The sequence below is a fragment of the Camelus ferus genome, chromosome 1 (assembly GCF_009834535.1).
Source record: "Camelus ferus isolate YT-003-E chromosome 1, BCGSAC_Cfer_1.0, whole genome shotgun sequence".
Lineage (NCBI taxonomy): Eukaryota > Metazoa > Chordata > Mammalia > Artiodactyla > Camelidae > Camelus > Camelus ferus.
Window position 1 is genome coordinate 97,826,450 of NC_045696.1, and position 23,263 is coordinate 97,849,712.

The following is a 23,263-nucleotide window of genomic DNA, read 5'->3' on the forward strand; positions in this document are numbered from 1 at the left end:
TACATTCATAATAGAAAAAATAAGCTGCAATTAAAATGAAAGACGTAGACTTCTAGGTAGTGATATGTGGATGTCTCTAAGACATGCAGTCGAGGAATAAAAGCCAAGCTGCAGAACAATACCTGCCATATTTATGCTGCCTTAGTATTTCTAACTGTGGCTTACTCAACCTAAATCAGAGTGCCACTCTGACTGCTGAAACCACTGCGGCTTTCAAGTTGAAAAGTCTCAAACAATCCCTAATCATAATAGATACCCCCGTATGCAGCGATGCAGAGGTCAATGGCAGATAAAGACGCCTCCTCCTTGTCTCACTTGTGGTCACCCTGACGAAGGCACTCTATTTGTTCCCCCAAATTTAACATTTATCTCTTGATATCTCTAGGTGATACACGGAACAAAAAGAAATGGTCCTTAATCTATTGGAGTTACAATCTATTAGGGGGTCAATAAAATACCACATAAAAATCTAAACAGTACAAAATCGTGTGCAGTTAATTGCCAGGCCTTGATCTAGCTAGTTAAAACCGAAGACAGTTATTAGCTCGATTCATTAAATATTAACTAGCTTGTCTGGTTTTTAGAAAATGGTAATTGGCCTTGCACTTTGCTCTTGCAAAATTGCATACTCTCAAAGCTTCACGTGGCTTGGACGGTGTATCAAAATGCTCCCTTCCCAGCCCACCCCACCCCAATATGGATAGTATCTCTGACATATGAGTCTTTTTTTTTCTTTCCTTTTTTCTTTTTATTTTTTGATTTACAGTATTCTATTGGTTTCTGGTGTACAGCATAGTAATTCAATTGTGTGTATATACATATATGTGTGTGTGTGTGTATACACATACTCTTTTTCATACGGGTTATTGAATAGAGTTCTCTGTGCTACAAAGTAGGTCCTTGTTGTTTATCTATTCTGTACATGGTCGTTTGTATCCATGTAAGTCTTAAGATGTGAGTTCCAGTTGTTTTTCAAGAACTCAGAATCAGTTCTCATCCATTTCACACCAGTTAAGACCGCTTCAACTGGGCCTGCTGGAGTGTCTGATAGGTGACCTCTTGATATCAGAGGGCCAAAATGCCTCCCTCAGAACATGTTGATGCCACCATTTTCTGAACACGTGTCCCATGAAGAAGCATGTAGCTCATTTGCACCTGCGCAGAATGATGGTTACTTCACCTGTTTCCTGCCGCCAGCCACCTTTCCCCATGCCTCAAACTACCCTGCTTCTGTATCCCATAAATATCCCAAGCCTCTCGCTTTTGGGAAGGTGGATTTGAGACCTGCCCTCCCATCTCCTCGCTTGGCTACCTTGAGAATAAATCTTTTCTCTGCTGCATACCTTGGTATCTAAGGGTTTGACTTGCTGGTCAGGCAAAAGATCTTGACTCAGTAACATGGTGAACTGAGAGAGAGGGGGATGTCTGTAGACTAGACAAGACTGGAGATGATTCAGGAACAGATAACAATTGTTAGGGGATGATGGATGATCCGAGCAGCCCATCTAACAAGTAATTCAAGGAAGCTCCAAACTCGCAATGTACACTGGATCAAGAGCCAATATTGTGTGTGTTGTGCAACATTTTACCTGGCCTGACGAATGAAAAATAAATGCATTTGGAATGTAAATGACATAGATGAAGTGCATGAAGAACTCTTATGCAACCCTGATTTATGTAAAGGAACACAAATAAAGGAAGAAGGTGTAGATTTTAAATGGAAGGCAAGCATCACTCAGGTAGCCTCTCCAAGCCTCAAGGTTTGAGCATGAATGTCCTTTTACCACTGACCTTTCTGGGTTTTAGTAGTTCCCCAGGTCGGACAATAGATAGGCACTACAACATAGGCGTTAAAGAAACTGCTTGGAAATATGCTCCTACCGGTACAAACATGCTCAACAGGAAGTCTGTTTCAGATCAGTAAGTAATACCTTTGCACTGAAACAGTTGCTATTAGAAACAAACGTTGGTATTTGTTACTTATTGATAAAATGCTGCTGAAGAATTTTCCATGATTGACCTTTTAAGGGTATATTTGCTATTAGAACCAGTTCTTTTGATTTTTTTTAGTATAAGCATGACATGGAAGACAGCCATTAATAGAAATCAGAAATTGCTCCTTCTGGGGATTATTGCCTTTCTTGCCTTCATGACACATTATTTTAGGGACCATCTCTAACTCTGTGTTTGTCACTGATTCTGTATGAGTGGTCCTCGACATGTAAAACAACACTTTTCTACTGATACGGAATCAATGGCAGAGGTTGTAAAATTGTAGCTCTCTTCTTGATTCCTTGATTCCTGTGTTCAGATCACTGGGTGAGGAAATCTAGAGGTTATGGGTGGGGGGAGAGGGTTTGATATACTATGTTTGTCTGCCAAAATGCCCCAGTTCTACCAGCAAATACACAAATTATTTAAATGTGTAAACAATCCTGAATTGTAGGAATTGATCTAACCTCAAAGTGGGGTTAGAAGCCATTTTGTGGTTTAGCACAAAGAACGTGGTAAGTCTTTTAAACCAAAATGCCACACGTATTACCTGCTACACTGCATTTGACCTCTTCACCAGACCCTCCAACCTTCTTGTCTACTACACTACTTTTGATTCCCTCTAGATTTTCTTCAGTGTCTGGGTTTTCTCTGTAAAATTAGGCTGTAAAGCTTCTCACATCTAGTTTCAGTTGATTTAACACCGTTTTCTTTCCAGTCAAAATTTGTTAAAGTTCTCTGTTTTTTACAGAGAGTTTCAGTCACAAATATATCTACAACAAAACCAAGATAGGACAGGACCTGTTTATTAAAAAAGCTTTGTATTTTGAGTATACGGATGACACATTTCAAACGGTCATTGAAAAACCATCCTGCTTGGGATTTTTAGGTCCAATAATTAAGGCAGAGATTGGAGACTTCATTTATATACATGCGAAAAATTTTGCTAAAAGAATGTACAGTTTCCATCCTCACGGACTCACCTACACTAAATAAAATGAAGGTAAGTGTGTCCCCTTTCCTTACATTCCTGAGCTTTTGCTGATGAAGAGTTTGAGCCCAATGCCTCAGGAGAAGCAAGGTAACCATGAACCTGTCAGCACGGTGAGCTAGGAGGGGTCTGGGGTGAATGCAGACTCTTACTTCAGATGTCTTTAATGTTTATGTCCAAGAAAGTTCTTCTTTTTCCTTTTCTTTTTTTTTTTTTTTTTTTGAGGGGTGGGTAATTAGGTTTATTTATTTTTAATGATGGTGCTGGGGATTGAACCTATGATCTCGTGCATGTTAGGCACACACTCTACCACCAAGCTATACCCTCCCCACCAAGACAGTTCTTCAGTTTCTCATCTGAAATGAGTAACCACCCTTGTGCGAATCCTGGGAAAGAAAACACAATTTTCTCTCACAAACATAAATCCTTTCTTTGGGAGGTGGGGGTGGGTAGGGGACACTCATGAGCTAAACGTTAGGTGGGCAGACATACCGTTCCGCCTTCATCTCATTTCCATTCCTACTGGATGAGGACCAGCTTCTTGGAAAACATCAATGTCAGGTGAAATCGTTACTCTCCAAACACTATCTTCCCTCCTAAATACCTATACTCACAGCTGCCTGATGGTGTTGGCAAAAGGAAGGGAAGAGAAAGCTAACAAATAGAGTTTGTGCTCAACATGGAACAGGGTGGACTCAAAAGATGGTAAAGAATGAGAGGTTTTTCAGGCTTCAAAATCTTCTTTTGAATGAAGGCATTTTATCTGTAGTTCTCAGCTTCTAGCCTCAAGAAGTGGAGATCGGAGGCGAAATTCTAGGAGAAGAAGAAAAACAAAGGAAAGCAGGCCCCAGGTTCAGAACTAAGGTGGTAGCTCGGGGTAATGTCAGCTAATCAAGAGGCCACTTCCAGAGTCCAGTGGGCAGCTCACAGGGAACATGGATGCCTCTTACTGCCCTGGGTCCCAGTCTGATTTGTAGTGAAGGAAATATGTGTCCAAGATCTAGGCACATGGTAGGTGCACAGTAAATATTTGTGGAATCCATCAATACAAGTGATGATAGTCTATTAATATAAGGCTGGACTCTTTCCAATTTAGTCTACAAACTGGCCAAGTTGGGCATTCAGGTGGAAATCAACTAAGAGCCATCTAGGGAGACAAGAAGTGGGTGAGCGGAGGGGAGAAATGCACGCTTTATTCTAAAAATACAAATTAGCATACATTCACGACTTGATGGACAAAGTATGAGTCACATTCAAAACGGCGCGGTCCAGTGTCACCGTGACCACAGCGTGGGTTATGTTTTCTAGGCACTCTCTATCCTGATAATACAGCGGGCCTGCAAGAGGAAGATGACCAGCTGGAGCCAGGGGCAGAGCATACTTACAGGTGGTTTGTAGGAGAAAATCAGGGGCCTGGCCCCAATGACAGTAACTTCGTGACAAGGATGTACCACTCCCACATAGACTCCAAAAGATGTGGCTTCGGGACTTGTTGGACCAATTCTGACTTGTAAAAGAGGTAACATTTAAAAAATTTCATCGTAGCAATAGAGCCAGCCAGGATATGCCAGGTCTACCTCACTCCTCTACTGGAATTTTTGTATCAAATGAGCTCTCTTTTCCTGTCTTTGACCTTGATTCTCCAGTCAAGAAAAGTAACATTGCCACTTGGACTCTGAGCACTAGATGGCGATCTTGGGTCCACTGCCTCAGTTCAAGTCCAATAACGCAGGGTGGACGCTAGACAGTGGTCACTTTAGCCACAGTCACACAAAATTCTGCCACTTTTTTCCCTCCTACAGAGAAGTGTTGAATCTGCAGGGTGGGGGGAACAGGAAGATGAGAGGTGTCTGCCTGTTCTTTCCATGCTCAGTTCCTTAGGGTCCTATGTGTGGAGGTAAAAGATTTTACTTTAGTATTTTGAGTGGGATCAGCTAGGATCACTAATTTATTTTATAGCCAGAGTTATTTTTGCAAAGAAGAGGTTTTGCTGTCCTCTTTGTTCCAGGCACCCTGGATGGAGAGACAGAAACAAATATCAACTAGTCTTATGTTCTGTTGTTTTCTACAACTGATGAGAACAATAGCTGGCACATCGATGACAACAGTGATACATACACTGAATCTGGCCGAGTCCATGCCAGTGATTCTTGCTTCCAGGAGAGTAATCGCATGCACTGTAAGATTATAAAGAACTTTCTCATTCATTATATCCTATAATTCTAACTTCTATGATGCTGTTTAGTGATTTCCCTCCGTTTGAGTTTGTTTAGGTGAGTTTCTGTTTCCCAGGTTTTCATGCTGGTGGATATGCAAGGCAGGGTAGTCGATCCTGCTGGTTTCCAAAGTTTCACAGCAAGGACAGTGAGGACGGTGCGTTTGTTTTCTGAAGTCTGATATTGATCAAAAGGAGATGGTGAAAACATAACAGAGACATGATTTTAAGGTAATAAAATGTTATGGAGGGACAAAAATACAATTGACCAGGTATTTTATGGAAACGTGTTTCTACACAGAACTTTTCTGAAAAGATGCTCTAGTTTCTCAGTCACCTTCACCCTCCCTCTCTTCTTCCACGGACTTAGCTTCTTTCTGTTCTTTCTCCCTTTTCCCTGCGTCCTGTCTCCCAGCTTACTTTCCCTCCTCTTGACTCTAAATGTGTGTGCTCCTCACTTTTAATCAGAAATGATGCTTATGGCCTCCCTTTGGGGGAGAAAATCAAATCAAACCCTGTCACAGGTGATGCAGGAGGACAATGCTGACAGTGCCAGGTTTATGTGATGAGGAAATGCATGGAGTTCACACCACGTGGCCCTGATCTAACATGCTTCATAGGTTAACATACCTTTGTTTGAAGCAATAAATGGATACATGTATGGAAATCTGCCCAGTCTCACTATGTGTGCAGAGGACAGGGTCAAGTGGTATTTTGTTGGCATGGCTGATGTGTCAGACACATACCCCATCTATCTCCAAGGACAAACTCTGATCTCTCGGAATCACAGAAAAGACACCGTTACCGTCTTCCCTGCCTCGATGGAAGATGCCTTCATGGTGGCCCAGGGTGCTGGAGAGTGGATGCTGGGCTGTCAGACACATGGGAGGGATTTATTCTTTTTATATCATGCAGGGTCAGGGGACTCCCAAGGCTATAACCCATTACAAACGGCTCATCTTCCAAATGGGGAAACTGCCATCGAGGGAGGTGACAGGATTGCCTTTTGGAAAGCCAGTGACACAGCCAGGACTAGAATCCAGGTCTCTGATATTTTTAACTTTATGATAATAAACCCTTTGGGGTATATAGGGTTTTTTGTTGTCACTTTTACAACAAAACTCTTTTATAGTCATTAACTGGTGAACCTTACAAGAACCCTGAGTGTCAGACCAGGCAGGTGTTATTACACTTTAATTGAGGAAACAAGTTTCAAGAGGTTGAAACCCTTGCCCAAAACCCTATGAGAGGCAAGAATTATGTAGGACCAAATAATTCTAATCTAGTACTCAGTAAACCTCTTTATGTCACTTCATTTCCCTCTTTAATCACACTCTGCATTAAATGACTGGATGGCCCATTATGAAGTTATTGGTCTTTTCTATTCTTAGATATGACCATACTCTACATATAATCATGTCAATGTTTTATTTTTTAATCAGAAAACATGATTGTTATTAGAACTGAAGACCTTTTTATTATACAAAATGGGGTTGATTTCTCTAATCAAAATCTTTTTCTTAAGTCCTGTACTTTGGTTAGCATCATGCTTTAATTAATTTTTTAAACAACTAAACAATAAGTATTTATCAGGATTTACTATGTGCTGTGTCCCTCCCAGAGCGGCTAGGAAAAAGGAGAACCACACATCACTATTGCAACTCAAGGACAGAACGTAATGATAAAGATTCTCACTTAGAAAGCAATAGTATTTTCAGGTTGAAATGTACACTCAGGCTCAATCCTCCCATTTACCTTGTTTGCAGATGGTGCCTTCAGCCAGGTCTTTCTTCCTCAGCTCTGCAGAAAGACTGCCTCTTGGGTTGATGAACTCTATAGCTTTCTCCTGTGTTTCTTCTCTCCCTGTGTCTTACAGCATCTTTTAAATGTTCTTACAGTCTTTTTGTTTGTTTTTTAGCAATTGTAAGAATAGAAGAATAGACTTTTACTGGAAAGAAAGAAAGGAAGGAAAAGAGGGAGGAGCGTGGGAGGGAGCGAAGGAGGGAGAGAGAATTAGGTGGGGGCAGCAGGCAGAAAAAGTGACAGTCTACTATGGTGGTGAATAGGAACCACCTTGTCGGAGCTCAAGAGAGCTGAGAGTTCAATAAGCCAGCTGGTAAACTCCTGGCAGCTTCATACTGGCCACAGCGGGAGTGTTTACACTACAAAAGTTAGCAAAAAGGGGAAGGGTATAGCTTAGTGGTAGAATGCGTGCTTAGCATACATGAGGTCATGGGTTCGAGCCCCATGACCAAGGTACCATTGTTAAATAAAATAATAATAATAATAATTAAATAAACCTAATTGTCTACCCCCCAAAAATAAAAATAAAATTTATGACTACACTCCAATTAAAAACATATATATATAAGAAAAATTTTTTAATTAGCAAAAAAACAGATTTTGTGTTTGTCATTGGAGAAATGGTTTAAGAATACAACCATTAGTCCAACCCCATCCCAGTTCTCTCCCAGAGAGTAATCACCATAATCAGTTTGGTGTGAACACTTGCAAACCTGTTTACTATGCATTTTCATAAAATATCTATGAACATGTAGAAATAAAAATACAAAGCTATGTTTTGTTCTGTGTATGTAAATCACATCACATATAATAGGTGTTAATTTATTTATTTAACCTAAAAATAGAGTATTATTTTTATGTAATAGGATTTTCTTTATTTGCGGCTTGCTTTCTTCACTCATCCATATGCCTTGAAATCTTTTCCAGGACATTCCCCTTGCCTCTAACTCATTCTTTTTACACAGTTGTACAGGTTTCCACATTTGGATGTATCCTAATTTATTTAGCCATTTGCTACTGATAGAGATTTCAATTGCTTTCACCTTTTTTGGCTCACTAACAGTATTATATTTGTATAATATATTTGTATCTTTACATGTATGTGAAAATATTTGTCTTGGTTAACTACAAAGAAGTGAATTGTTTTTTAAATGGAAGCATTTGTAATTTTAACAAATTACAAATTTGTTTGTAATTGAGAAATTACCTTCCAAAAGCCTATATTGATTTACATTCTTATCAACTGGGCTATGGAATCAAAACACTGCAGTGATGCCCTCACATGGAAATGTACCTGCCTTGATTTTCTTCCTGCCTGCCAACTAGCTGATCTAATAAACCAACTAACTCACAATAATTAATGGTAACAATTTCATACTCATAAGGGGAGATGTTTTTGGCCAGACTCCCCGATTCCTCTTGGTAGGCAGGTGCCATCTTCACACAGGAGCTGGTCCAGGGTTGGTCATTATTCTCTATATGTGTTCCTCTCACATTCATCATTGCATCCTGGTTTTTGTACTTGTTTCATACATTTTAGGTTTTTACACAGATTCTGTAAATAAAACACCTCAAATTTCTCAAAGGAAGGGAAAGTCGCAATGTTGTTGGCAAAAATTTTTAAATATTTATATCTGGATTAAGAAAAATGTTTTAATGTTTCAATAACATTCTCTACTTGGGTTTACTGTTTTTCAGAGAGTATTCAGGCAAAATTGCCAAAAACCTTCAACAGATGTCACTGGGACACAAATTGTACATTATTATATCGCTGCTGAGGAAAATTTTTTGGAACTGTGTTCCATCTAGTGTAGGTTTCTTCACTAAAAAAAAATTTGACAGAAGCTGGAAGGTAATGATTCAGTGATTAAAATATTTATAGTTAAATAAAGATAATTGAACTTTTTCATAACCTAGCTATTCCTAAAAAGGAGTTAGGCATCTTATAATAAAAAGATACAGATAAAGTAAAGGTAGGAAAATAATTATATCAATAATTGGAAAATATTGAATATAAGGGTCATTGTGACACAAAATTTTTCTCCAAATGCCTTGGCAGCCAATGTAAAGGAAAATATACCACTCATCTTTTTCCTAGCACTGAATTTTAAAATGGATTTATTTTTTAATTATGAGACATTCAACAACACAGTGGACAGTGTGATCAATAGCAATTTTACAAAAATTCAAAAACATTCTTCATGTGTAACTTGTTCTTTCCTGCTAAGATCCGAGGGTATAATGAACTGTGTCCTGTGAGAGCCTTAAATCATATGAATATTTTTTACTCAATAATACCTAAGAATATATTACCAATTGCTACTTTAATAACCAAAGACTAAGGCTAAATTACCTGTCTGCAGCATCAGCTTTTAAAAGTGCACAAAAAAATTTTCTCATAGTCCAACTGCTAAATACATTTACCAATTTGAAGATTCCAGGAGTTTTAATCCTTTTAATCTATTGAATGAAAGTTTTCTGTCAGAAAATAGCAAGTTCTATAACCATCAGAAAATAATATTTCCCATAGTATTTAATTTTTTTTCTAATTCACTCACAGAAAATTTAAGAAAATTAAGAATGCTATACCAAGTGAATATTTTTTCTTCTTACATTTGAAGCACATCGATAAATCATTTAATCTGTGTAGTGGAAAGTTTGTATTAGTCGTGAGAAGGCTATCTGGGCTAGAGCAAAAACTAGATTCAGAACTATGTCCAGCTCTCATTTTATATTGACTAAAATAAGTATGAATTAATAGATTCTTTCAGCTTGCACGATTCTCCTGGCTGGGAAATTTGGTGACGTTTCAGCACTGCAAGTTTCCACTTCACTGCTAGGGAACACTTTTTCTCAGGGGACTCCATTATTTTATGATGATAGAATTTAAAAGTTAAAAATGGCATCTCTCTAAATAGTCTGGCATCTCTCTCAATAGTCTAGCATCTCTGTACAGTTGTTTTAAAAAATTGCTTTTTTGTTTGTTATTATCTGCCTAAGAAAAAAATCAGACATAATGCCTTTTAAATTTTTATTCCAAAAGAAAATGTGAAGATAAATTACTAGATAGACAGACACAGATACTTTTATACACATGCATAGACAAAAGACTGAAAAGATACCCGTGGGTAATGTTGACAGATGGTGGGATTATAACAATTTTAATTTTCTTTGTTGTGTTTTTCTTTATTTTCCAAATTCTCTACAATGAGCATGCATTGTTTTTATAACTAAATTACTAGTACTTTAAAACAGATGCATATAGATTCTCGCTTTCTTTTCATATGATCACTGTAAATTAAAAAAATTTTTTTGTGTATCCACTTTCTCTGCCCAGTCAATCCCAGCTCTATTTTGAACAAAGTGCAACCAGAATTGGAGGAACTTACAAAAAAAGCAGTTTACCGTGAATACATAGATGCTTCCTTCCAAACACAGAATGCAAGAGAAAAGCACCTTGGAATCCTTGGTAAAATTACATTCAGAGCTTTGTACAAATTCTGTGCAATCAAAATAATATTAACCAACTCACAGCTTCAGAGATTCTAGCTGTCATCTTACAACCTTACGAAACCAAGACATGCCGATTCACCCAATTTTAAACCGCCTTTTTTGGTCCTTATAAATCCAATAAGATGAACATATCCAGGAGATCCTAAGCAACTTTCTAAGACCATGAATCACCTAGACCTCTTGAGGCTGGACATGTTTCTGGTTCATGGCAACATCCCTTTAACTTGTTCCTAGAAGAGACTTAGGCAGGTAACACAAGTCTGATGACGACTTGTATGAAAACCAAGGGCAGTTCCTGACTGTTGGTTTCCAGGCCCCGTCATTAAGGCAGAGGTGGGACGGACCCTCCAGGTCACTTTCTACAACAACGCTTCCCAGCCGCTCAGCATTCAGCCCCACGGACTGCATTACAACCAGAGCGCTGAGGGCTCCTTCTACAAAACACGGGGAGACAGTAAGTCCTCGGACTCACGGCAGGCCCAGGCAAGCCATCCTGCAACTTAAAGTCCGCAGGAAAGTAAAACTCCTCCTAAAGTCACCGCGCAGCCTGCTTTTCACATTGGAACAGCTCTGTGTACTTACTGTGGCAGAGTGAGTCCTCCAGCCCCTGTCCACTGTCACCCAAAGGGCGGTAAGATGAAGAAGACACAGTCCCTGCTCTCAGAGATCTCACAGTCTAGACTCGGGTACTTCTGGTCCTGGGTCCTCTTTTACAAATGCTTAGCTCTCCCTAGGTACCCCTTCACCCTCCTCACGTGTAAATCCTGGCACAACATTCATCTACACGTGGGAAGTTCCAAGAGATGTAGGTCCCACCTCCACGGATCCTGACTGCCTGACCCGGTTCTACTATTCCTCCATAAATCGTGGGGGCGACACCAAGAGAGGCCTTGTGGGGCCTCACCTCGTGGGCAGGAACGGAAGTCTAGGAGAGGATGGCGAACAGGTGAGTCATGGGACCTGTGTCCAGGTGTGCCTTGGAGAGAGGTTGCCTGAGACAGGACTTCGGGGGACAGGCAAGGCGACAACGGGCAGCTTCGCCTTCTGTGTGCTGAAGTCTCCTGGTTCTACTCTCTCCTCATCCAGACCTATGTCTTCCTCTGCCCAGTGAACACCCACCCTGGCAGATTCCACAGACACCAATTCCACTTGACTGTTTTGATTCTTCATCTCCCCCTGGACAGCCACCGCCTGTCCCACCCTTCTCTACGTCAGCCCCTTTCCCTCTGTTCTCTCTTAGTTAATGACATACCGAGCCTAGAACTCCATCAGCAACTCCTTTTCTCTCACCTCCAACATTAGTGAACTCCAACACTGGGGAACAACTCTCCGATAGCGCTGCCTTTAGGCCGCGGCATCTCTTTCTGAATTCCTGGGACCTCCTAAGTCTCGTCCCCATTTTCATCCTGCTTCATATAGCGCCACACCCCTCCGTTTCAAACCTGATCACAGTGCTTCCCACCCTAGAATCATCCCACAATTTGTTGGCTCGGGAGGCAATACATCGGACCCTGCTGACCCCTCCAGACGCACAGCCCGCCCCTGGCCACCCTACACCGGCCATTCTGGTCTTAAACTGCAGAGTTAGCTTGTCAGTCCCGGAGTAAGGATGGCTAATTCACATTTCTTTGATTGTGTCTTTCTTCTCTCTGTCTGGAAGGGCCTTTCCTCACCATTTTATATGCAAAAAGGGGAGACTTTTTAATAAAAACTCAGACCAGGGATCCCTTCCTTCTCTTCAAACAATATTCCCTAACTAAAGTTAATTGAAATTCCTGTGGGTTACCGTAGTTCCTTGTGAGTGTTTCTGTCAGAACACTTAGCCATGCAATTATTTTTACTGGCCTGTTTCTCCCACTAGACTATAAGTAACTTGAAACCACGCATAAGATTTTACTAACTTTTTGGTAACAATTGCAGCGCCTCTCTGACATGTGATAGGTACTCAATAAATGCTTGTATTGTATGTTTTATGAGGGGGAGGCAATTTGGTTTATTCATTGATTTCTGCTTGGAGGAGGTACTGGGGATTGAACCCAGGACCTCTTGGGTATTGAGCATGCGCTCTATCACTTGAGCTATGCCCTCCCCCTAAATGCTTAATGAGTGAATTTCCCTTGTTCCTCCCTCACAAGTAACCTAATATCCAAGTTCTTTTCTGCATTTGTAATTCATATATAATAAAACCTTACAAATCCCCCAATACTAATATGTAATTGAATGTATATTTTATTTTAAAATATGGCTATTTATATTCATCTATACAATGAAAGTCGTATAGCCTCATTATTCTTACAATAAATATAACTTTTATATTTTATCCAAAAATATACATATTTGATTTCTTCATAAACCCTGAAAATACAGACTTTCTAGAATTGAAAACATTGTGTTTAACTTACTTTTTACAAAGCATCCTATGAAAAGCATTACAAATATCTGTGATTATATAGTTTCATTTTACAGAATTAAGATGTAGGGGGTCCCTATAGTAAGAGCTTTACATGAAAACAGTCGTAGAGATTTCTCCCAGCTTCTTAATTCTGGGGTAAATCCGTTCACTGGGATTCATGCCTTTATATAAAATGTTCTTAAGTGGGGAAGTCAATTGATCAGATTTTCTGGGACTATACAAATCGCCTTGTAGGGGAAATCCTGTATGCAGATCAGTCATTTGACTAGACTTTGAATATAGACCATATACACTTCCTGTCTATTTCTTTTTCTATTCTCATCCACAAAAGGGAATAGATAAACAATGCTACCCGCTTGCCACAATATTTGATGAAAATGAAAGTTATCTTTTAGACAGAAATAACAGGACATTTACCACAGATCCTGAAAAAAGTGGACAGAGAAGATCCAGACTTCCAAGAGTCTAACAGCACGTACTGTGAGGAACATTTAATTTATAAGATAAATGCATTAGGCAGTTGTTTAATTTCACTAGGCCTAAAGAATTACAGGTTGTTTAAGAGAGACTTACATTTTCCCCTCAATGGTTGGCTAATATGTTTCATGTTTTCTTTAAATATAATTTGCTCCCCAAAATATTGCCTAGTAGGGTGATTATGTTATATTCAATTTACCAAAGATTTACCAATGCCTTTCTGGTGCAATACACTGTGTTAACTATTGCTAAATGTGATACATAAAAATCATGTATTTCTCTATTGCCAAAGTAGTGGAGTGGATGGGTGGGTGTTTGTTGAGTTAGTTTGTTGATTGGTTGGTTTTTGAAGACTGTACCATGTGATGGGAAAAGGATTGGTCTAGAATCTGGAGACTTGGACTCTGTCTTAACAGTTCCATTCATTAGCTTAATGACACTTAATAAGTCTCCCTGGCCTTTGTTTCTTCAAATCTGAAAGGAAGGGTTTGACTTGAATAGCCTTGAGATCTTGCATAAATGAATTGCTTTATGATAAGTCCTTTGTTGAATTTCAAGAGATGTCAAAGTACCAATAAATTAAATACTCTTCTGTGTTACAAACGTCTTGCAGCCATAAATGGATTCAGGTATGGAAATCTGCCTGGACTGGATATGTGCTTAGGAGACAACGCTTCATGACACGTTCTTAGTATGGGATCAGTTGACTTTCATGGGATGTATTTTTCAGGAAATAATTTCACTATCTTAGGAGCAAGGGACGACACTATAACTCTGTTTCCCCACATCTCCCAAACACTTCTTATGACACCTGATTCCACAGGTACGTTGTGGATCTTCTGCATCAGCCTGAAATACATCCAAAGCATAAAGAAGTAATGTCTTCATATGCACTGAATATTCTGTTTGTACAGGAGGAAAAACAAGGAGATTATCCATATAGCATTTAGTAAATCTTTACCCTGATTTATTTAACTTCTAGGAGCATTAATCTATTATTTTGCTGTATACAAAAATCCTCTCAGCCCTTCCTGGTTTTCTCTTCACGTGCTCCAGGCTCTAAATCAACCATACTTTTTGAAAGCAATGAAGATGCTTTGAAGCATTTGAACTTGTTTTCACTCTGTTACTTGCTGCATTTCTTAAGCTCTGTCTGTTTGTTTCCCAGTCCTTCCTCCTGTGTTTACCTTCCCCTCTTGACTCCTCCTCTTGCTAGCTTTGCTCTCTAGGGAAATGTTTTGACTTCAGTGGGATTGTTTGTTGCTGGCAATTTTTTTTAAAGGCACCATGTTTCAGGGAATTGTTATGGGGATCAGAAGAGCCTCCCGTCCCCTCTGAACCTAATACCCTCATTTGTAAAATAAGGGTAATAATTTACAATCCATATAAAGGAATAGACACAATCAGATGAGATAGATGTGGTGCAATGAAGTGCCTGACATATGTTAGACTATCAGTAAAATGTTAGTTTCTTCTTTTATTCTGCAGCTCTACCTTCACAAAACAAACAAACAAACAAAGACAAACAAACAAGAAAACAAAATCCTTCTTGGTCAAATACTTCTGGCACCAATCCAATACCAGCTACACAATAAACCAATTACCCTGTAGAAACCATGGATTGGTATCTTAACTCTGTGATGTTACAGATCCACGTGACTACACTTTTCACATTTCAATTTTTTTAAATTTCACTTTGCAAGCAAACAAAGCCTGTGGTTACAAACAATCGGAAGAAAAAAGGAAAGATCTTTCTCCACTGCTCTTTCTTTCCCTGCTGTACGCACTCACTCAGTGGCAAGTTGTCACTCATCCCCTACCCACTTCTTCCTCTCCTGTCCACTGTAGATGTTTTCCGGGACTTAAAAAAAAAAAAAAAAAAGTTTCCCGCTCTTCACTCTTTTTCTTAAACAGTATCCCCAGCAGTCAACTCATGGAGGCACCTAGTAGGCAATAAGCATTGTGCCAGATGAGAATCATTTCATTCTAAACAAATTCTCGTTCTCAAACCCTCTGAGTCTGGAGGTTTTTCTTTCTTATCAGTCTTCACACTTACCTTACACAATAAGGAAAAGCAACAACAGAAATGGATACAGAGTTGGAAGAGAATATTAGTGTTGATGAAGGGAATCTTAAGAAGCAAAGTCAGAACATGATGGGCATAAAATTACCAAAATAAAGGACGGCTGGAATTCACTGGTCTGAACCAGGCTGGAGTTTCTTTGTTGCGGTGGTTTGTTTTTGTTGTGGTTATTGTTCGGGGGGTTTTGACGTATTGCTGATTGCCTTCAACTTCCTTTCACTACTTCACTTGCTAACTCTCTGACCCGCCGTCATCTCTCATGGACTATTTTATTTTTAACAGTTTTTTTTCTTTTAACAGTTTCCTTTTTAAAATTTTTTTAAGTTTATTTTTGAGGGGAGGTAATTAGGTTTATTCATGTATTTTTAACAGAGATACTGGGGATTGAACTCAGGACCTCCCACATGCTGGGAATGTGCTCTACCCCTGAGCTATACCTCTCCTCACCTCTCATGGACTATTTTAATAGCCTCCTAACAGTTCTCCTTCCTCTCACCTTTGCCCACTCTAATTTAATCTCAGTACAGCAGCCACAATGTCTTTATGTCACTCATGGACTCAAAAATCACACAACGGCTCCCCATTTCACTGCGTGAAAGTACTGATTTTTCAGTGGCCCACAGGGGCCCAGGTGACTTTGTCCTCCATTCCCCACCGGTCTGGTCTCCTTGTACTCTCTCCCTTGCTCACTCCCCTGCAGACACACTGGCCTCTTCCATGCTCCTTAGATACACCAGGCAGACCCTCAGCTTGGGGGCTTTGCTACCTATTTCCTCTGCCTGGATTGCTCTTCCTCTACGTCCACCATTTACCTCTTCTGAATCTTTACCCAAATGTCACCCACCCATCAAGACTCACCCTGATCATCCTATAAACTGTTGTTCACTGCCCCCCTCCCCCAACACATTCATCCAGAATTCTCAATCCTCCTTACACTACTCTACTTTTTTCCTTAATCCAGGTGATAAGTGTACTTCCAACATACATAAAAGTTACTATGTTTGTTTGTCTCTACAATATTCTGCAATATAAACTCCAAGGGCAAGAATTTTTAACTGCTTTGTTCATGGAGATTTCCCAAGTGCCTAGAAATATGTCTGGCTTACAGCCTGTTTGTCAGTAACTATTTGTCAAATTAGTGAAAGAATGAGTGAACTATCTTACTGTATTCCTTCTGAGGATTCATATCTTATAAATGACTTCGTGGAGAAAAGAAGTCTGAGTGCAAAACCTTAAGCATTCTTTTCTTATTCGCCTCTAGGAATTTTTCATGTGGTTTGTACGACCACAGAGCACTATCAAGGAGGTATGAAACAGAAATACCAAGTGAGGCAGTGTTCAGGGCCAAACCCGGATCCAGCAGAGTACCAGGAGGAGAAGACTGTTTATATTGAGGCTGAGGAAATTGTGTGGGATTGTTCTAACAGGACGTGGGAGAGGGAACTGCGACGTCCTCCAGGAAAGAAGCATGGCGGCGACTTCAGTCTCTACTTGGGCAGGGTTTATTCTATAGTCCCCCACCCTTTCCTTCCAGTCTCTCTCTCTCCCATGTGTATGTGTATGTGTGTGTGGTGTGTGTTTGTGTGTGGTACACATGTGTGTGATGGGCGTGTGTGCATGGAATGTGTGTGACGTGTATTTAGGATACATTCAATTACAAACAACTTCAAAACGTGTGTGCGATGTCTTCAATTATAAATGACTTCAAATTTTCCCGTGTACCTCCATAACTTACTTCTGTGCTGTTTTTCCCCATCTCTCTTCTCACTTCTTGCATCTGATCTTCCAAGTGTGTTTTACCATCCGATAGCAGCACTTCTGAGGTAGAGTAAATATAATTTCAGCTACATTTAACATTTGGAATCATTCAGGGTTTTTTTTGTTTGGTTTTTTTGGTCTTCATTTGTTTCTCTCATTATTCTTCTGAGAACCTCAAATTGAGGACAGTGATTTTTCTTTTCTGTGTGAAATTTGATTTCTGTCTCTGATTTATCTTCCTACTATTTATTCATTTATCAAAACTAAAATTTCATCCTGAAAACAGGTTTTAAAGTACACAATTAATATCCAACAATCTTACTAGAAAGAATATATATTTTAAAAAAAGGAATTACTCTTCAAGGTAAAATAGCCTCTAGATATTAATAAATTGTATTATTTCAATAAGAAGTTCTTCCATATGAGAATTTGTCTAATTTAATGGCTAAATTAATTTTATGGGTTTTTTAGGCTTTGTTTTTATTTTCTCAAAGTGAAACAAACATATATTTGGACAATATTGGGACGTATGTTGGGTCCAAAAACAGGAAAGTCATATACCATCAATATGATGACATCACATTCACGAATCAAACAGCAAGAAATGAAATGAGAAACATCTGGACATACTAGGTATTGCTATACTGTTAAGATTGGCTCTGGGGTTTGTCATCTTGTTCTCAGCCTCGACAGAGGGTCGCATACATTAAGGATATTGTCAACTTCCACCTTGACAGAGGGAGGTGTCTATAATTCTAACATTAATTTGTTTGCAGATAGGCACTTTTACTGGGAAAAGAAAAGTGATTCAAGGATTATTCAGTAGAAAATAAAGAGGCCATAGACAATTAGTATGGTCAGTTTCAGATTACCCGGCTTCTTGCACTCAGAATCCAAAACTTCTGGATGCGGGAGGGATCTCAGAAGTAGCATTTAGAGATAATTTCATTGAAATTAAAACAAAGCCCCAAAACCCCAGTACAGTGAGGAGAGGGCTTTTTGTGTTTCAATAGAAGTGTTTGGTTTAACCACTTAAGCGTCAAGGTTTAATGGCATCTCTGTCCAGGAGTGAGAAAAGTTACAGCCCTTATCTCCACCCTTGCCAGATCATCTAGGAAACCTGCAAGTCACCCCCAAGCACCCCCACATAACATTTCCGTAAGTCACTTGATGTCTTCATACATCAAATGGCATTTCCACATGTTGCATAGTGTCTCCAGAAGTCACATGGCATTTCCATACGCCCAGATCTTGTTTGGGTCCTGATACCTGTGTGTCTCTCAGAGGCCATTTTCTGGCGTGGGACCCTGAGAAGGTGGACTTACATGGTCATGAGGAGGAACTCTTACTCTTCTTGGCTCCTCATTAGCCTTTAGAGCTTTGCAACCCCTGGAGGGAGGTCCGTGCTATCCAGCTCCCAGTGTTTTGGGGTGAGCCCTTATTTTTAGTAACAGCAAAGTATTTGTTTTCGCTAGGATTCTGACAGAAAGTACTAAGATAAATAACATAACTCTATAGAGTCTATTATTATTTAAACCTACTCCTCCCACCCCGACTTTCTATAGAAAAGGAAAAACAAGCATAGTGTGTGAGGTAGTAGAATTACCATGGGAGACAAAGAGGTGCTGTGCTTTGCTAGCATCTAGCATCGGATTTGAGTAATGACAGCATAAGTTTAAGAAGACTTCTTACTGCTGAGTTCATCTCCAAACCATCTGCTTCAGAATTTTTAGAGCCACAGATTCAGTCTATTTCCAAAGAGAAAGAAGATTTATAACAAATCATATCCCTCCAGTTCTTTGCCTGGGATGGAAGGGAGAGAGAGTAGAATGAAGGATCTCTAGTCTGTGGGAAAGATGATCACCGGGGTCAATAAAATGGCCTTGCAGCTCCTCCCAATCACCCACTTGGGGAAAGGGGAAAGAATAAAAGGCATAAATGATGAGGCTGATCGAGAAAGAAAATAAAGTGTTCCATTTCTAAATTGTGTGTTTCCATAGGCATTAACTGATGCTCATTGAATAAGTTTTCTAGAGCTGGGGCTTATAAAAATTCTAGATGATCTACATTTTCTGGGGAAAAACCATGTTTCATGAGTCAGCAGTGATCCATTTGTTAAATGTGTTTGTGTTTCCCTTGGCTGAGTGTTAAGGAAACGAATAAGAACAAGTCACTCTCTAAATATTTAAGGGGACAGATGACTCATAATTGAAAATAAATAGCAACTATCCACAAATTTCCTTTTTCTATATCTTAGGTCCTATAATATTTCTCAGCCCTGGTCAGACATTCCATATTGTCTTGAAAAATAAGGCCTCAAGACCATATTCTATTCATGCTCATGGAGTGAAAACAAAGTATACCACTGTTGTTCCAACACAGCCAGGTAACTGCTTTGGGAGAAAGAAAAGCCCCAAAGCTTTTATGTAGGACCGTGGGGTTAATGTTCATTCTTTTTCAAACTTATTTTGTTTGTTTGTTTGTTTGTTTGTTTTTCTCTCTTTCAATTTTTAACACACAAGGATTTTTTTTTTTTAATGGAGGTAACTGGGATTGAAACCAGGCAGGACATCCTGCATGCTAAGCATGTGCTCTACCACTGAGCTATACCCACCCCCTAATAATTTGGTCTTAAATACAGGTGTAGTTCCTGATGAGAGAGGCCAGTGGACTAGTAAGAAGGGTCTGAAGAGTGAGTTTGGGAGAGAAGTTCCTTTTGCAAGTAGAGTTGGCTTCCAGGATGGGGCACCGTGTGTACACAATCTGTATACAACTCCCCAGTGTATACAATTTCTCCTCTAGGGCCGCCCCCTCTCCCACCTTTCCACCTGTCCAGCTGTCAGGTATTCTGTTCAATCTCTCCAACTCAAGTACCAAAGTAGGAGTCGAGCATAAGATGCCGTGTGTGAGGGAGGGAACAAGGGAGAGAGTTGGGCCGCCAAGAGGAAGCAATGAACCTCACATGCTAATATGTCTACGGCATCACCGCTACACGACAGGCCACTCAGCATTCTACACTCAAAGGGTAGACTCTGAAATGAAGATTCACATGCAGGTAGTGATCTTGGGATCAACAAATATGGAATGAAAAAGAAAGAGGCAGACTTGGGCAGGGGGAAAGGGTCAACAGAGATGCAGCCTGAATAGCAGTCACAGCCAAGCATGTGAGAAATTCAGAAGACTGGGTGGCCCTCAGCCATCCTGAGTTGGGGTGAGAGGGCCGGGCCTTTACGTGCCTCAGTCATTGGATGCAGTCTTGAGGGTGGTGGCTCTCTTCAGCTGAGGTTGTCAGTGAAGAGGGTTGATACCTGGTGGAGCATTTTTCAAGGGGGATCTGAAGTGGACACCCAAAATGTCCTCCATCTTTGCCCACCAAAATATGAAGTTCTGGGAATTCAGGGTATCCAGGAAAGAGCCAAATTTAGAAAGGAAAGATCTGTGGGGCAGAGGGACTCAAGATAGACCTTGATGGTGGGTGAAATATTCCCTTTGATTTTAAAAACAGGCAGTCCTATGGTGGGACTGACATGAATGTCCTATCAAGGGAGTTTGCAAGTCAGCGCTCTGTTTTGATTAGTCAGAAAAGGATCACATTTCGTGCATTTCACAAACACTTCTGAGTACCCTGCTGTGCCCCTGGCACTGTGTGGTATGTGAGGAAGGTAGGGGGTAGTACTAAATAGATGGTTAAAGATTGAAGTGGGGAGGCTGAAGATGGGGTTGGTTAGTGGAGAGCACTGGGTCACACGTGCTTGGGAAAATTAACTTAAGCCTCTGGAAGGGGGAGACTTCAGATTATACAGTGAGGGGAGACAGTGAGGGGCCAAAAGAATTTTCCTGCAAGAGTCAAGAGGATTCAAATTAAGTAGGGTTAATGCAAACAGCCTTGGGACTGGGGAGGAGACACATGTGATCCACAAATTGGAAGGTTCAGAGCTGTGATTCAAAGCAGTCCTGTCCCATTTCAAAGCCTGAGTCATCTTCACTACAATAAAGATTTGTTGAATGAATAAATGAGATATTTACTGATTGACATTTTCAATAGTAGAATCTCTATAAAGTTTTGATTCAGTAACACTGAGGATATAATAGTGACATTGACAGTGACTTGCCCTGTAGGTCAGGTGACGCAGCACCAAGGGCCTCCTTTGCACCATCGTGTCTAATCCCTAAATCCCCATTTTATTTGCGTGACGAAACAGAAGCCCAGAAAATGTAAACACACAGACACATGGACTAAGGCCGGAAAGCAAGGAGCAGCAGAGCCCGAAGTGAAAACGAGGACTAATATTTATATAGCTTTAGCGTTGGCTTATTATCTGTTCCTCCATAAAGAAGTGTGATTTAAAAGATTCTATTTAAACACACTGTATTTGCCTATTTTAGGAGAGATCCAAACACACATTTGGCAGATTCCGGAAAGAACTGGTCCTTCCCCAGAGGACTTTGAGTGTATACCTTGGTTTTACTACTGTGGAGGTGTTTAAGGTAAACTTTAAATCACAATTTTTATCTTATCTCCTCTTAGAAATTATAATGAAAGAAAGGAATTTCTTTTTCTTTAAAAAAAAAATCTTAGTTTTATGTAAACTTTCTCAATATCGCTCAGCTTTTAACCTACATGGTTTTGCACTTTTCAAGAGCAAAATAAATTATTACATTATGATCACTTAGGTTTATGACATCTACCCAAGTGTTACTGTTGTTGCCACTGTGGATTGGGAGATATATATATATATATATATATATAGTTACATGATAATATCCTCTTCTTTGTTTCACTGAAAAGGATTTGGGTTCCAGAAAACTAAAAGTAGGGGGTTTTAAAATGCTATGCTTAATGAGAAATAAATATATATGTATTATATATCTTTTAAAAATTCTCATCTCTGGAGTTCCAGTTTACTTGCATTCCAAAAAAAAAAAAAAAAAAAGAGTTCCCTCTTTGGCCTTTCAGTTATTTTTGGCCTACACTCTGCCAAAAACAAGAAGAGACACAGACAGTCAACCCCAAAACAAAACGAATATAAATAAACCAAGGCTCCCAGCTGAAAGTGGCCACGAGGGCAGAGGCTTCCCGGCGGGAAGGATCTGAGACCTTGAGACATGTCTGCCGACTGGTTCCAATGCCCAGGAATTCTAATCAAAATCAAAGTTCTGTTTTTAAATTAAAATTTCAAAAATAGAACTAAATCCACTGGAGAATGTGTCTAAAATCCCTTTCAAGATTTTGTTGTTCTCTTTAGACCTCAATGGTGATAAAGGAGATGACCATTTTTCTTCAGTCAGGGATATAGCATGTCAAACATTTGGTTTCTTATGCTCAAACTTAGAATCTTAATCATTAAAAACTCAAGCTCTGATCTTACTCAAACTAAAACTTGTTTCCATCCTTTTCCTTGACTGGGAGAATGTTTTTTAAACATCTAAAATATTAATTTTTATTAAAAAATTTAAAACAGTTTTTTTAGTGTTTTTTATTTGTATATATATATTTTTATTGAAGTCTAGTCAGTTTACAATGTTGTACAAATTTCTGGTGTACAGCACAATGCTTCAGTCATACATGAACATATATATATTCATTTTCATATTCTTTTTTTAATGTATTAGTTCTTTTTTTAGTATATATATAATTTTTTTTTATTGAAGTATAGTCAGTTTACAATGTTGTGTCAGTTTGTGGGCTATTCCTCTCCATAATCTTGCTTTTCCTCTCCAGGATCTTAACAGTGGACTGAAAGGGCCTTTGATCATATGTTGCAAAGACACCAAAGCCAGCATAGTTCACGGTGTTCTCCACTTCATGATTTTTAATGAGAATGAGTCCTGGTTTTTTGAAGAAAACATCAATACTGTTCTCAAGAACAAACCAAGTTGACAGGAATGACAATGAGTTTGACCTCAGCAAGCAAATGCACAGTAGTATCCACTCCCCGACTCACCCCCTGTAGCCTACAGGTTGCTGTGCCCAAAGGCAACAGGTAAAGGTTTGCATCTCTCACTCTCAGCACAGTT

At 39.6% G+C, this 23,263-nt stretch overlaps 1 pseudogene; it reads left to right on the forward strand.

Annotated features, from left to right (window-relative positions):
* The first annotated feature begins 1,768 nt into the window (after positions 1-1,768).
* Positions 1,769-23,263, forward strand: part of LOC102509433 — a 29,907-nt pseudogene continuing 8,412 nt past the window's right edge.